This window comes from Pundamilia nyererei, unplaced genomic scaffold (genome assembly GCF_000239375.1).
Source record: "Pundamilia nyererei isolate P.nyererei 1_Seehausen unplaced genomic scaffold, PunNye1.0 scaffold00394, whole genome shotgun sequence".
Lineage (NCBI taxonomy): Eukaryota > Metazoa > Chordata > Actinopteri > Cichliformes > Cichlidae > Pundamilia > Pundamilia nyererei.
In genome coordinates this window covers 36,278-36,779 of record NW_005187795.1, presented here as the reverse complement: position 1 = coordinate 36,779, position 502 = coordinate 36,278, and the positions used below count along the sequence as shown (strand labels likewise).

Here is a 502-nt window from a genome sequence, read left to right as displayed (position 1 = left end):
TTTTCTCCTCCTCCTCCTCGGTGTGTCTGAGCTGTCCTTGCTCCTCTCTCAGATGGAGGCTGCAGTGTTGTGCTGAGTAGCGGTGAGCCAGCATCTCTGCCTGCAGCCGTCAGCAGACCTACGTTTCCTGAATCAGGACACTACAGCACCCACAATCCTCTGCCTGAGCCCAGACTGTTGTTGGGCAGGAGCGAAGCCCCGTGGAATCCTGGGAGTCGCAGTCCAGAGAGAGAGACAGAGAGAGAGGGTGACGTGCCATGACAACAGTCAGAGGGAGAGAGACGCAGAGGTGAGTTCATGTTTGTTCCTCTTGTTTACCTCTCCTCTTCCTCTCCCCTCCTCTCCTCCTGTCTTCATCACTGCTGTCCGTTTCTCAGCCTCCATCTCTGCATGTCTTCTCTCCTGTCACACCTCCACCCTCCACCTCCTCCTGACTCGGGCTGACGGTGCATTTTCCTGCCGGAGCTCCAGCCTGCAGACACCGAACAGAGCTTTGACATCT

At 56.6% G+C, this 502-nt stretch overlaps 1 protein-coding gene across 1 annotated transcript in view; it reads left to right on the top strand.

Moving 5' to 3' along the window:
• Positions 1-254: 254 nt before the first annotated feature.
• The window catches only part of samd14 (sterile alpha motif domain containing 14), a 15,175-nt gene continuing 14,927 nt past the window's right edge, over positions 255-502 (top strand). Inside the window, exon 1 of the mRNA XM_005752997.1 lies at positions 255-289. The gene's annotated coding sequence lies outside the window, so the exon portion shown is untranslated. The remainder of the gene's footprint in view (positions 290-502) is intronic.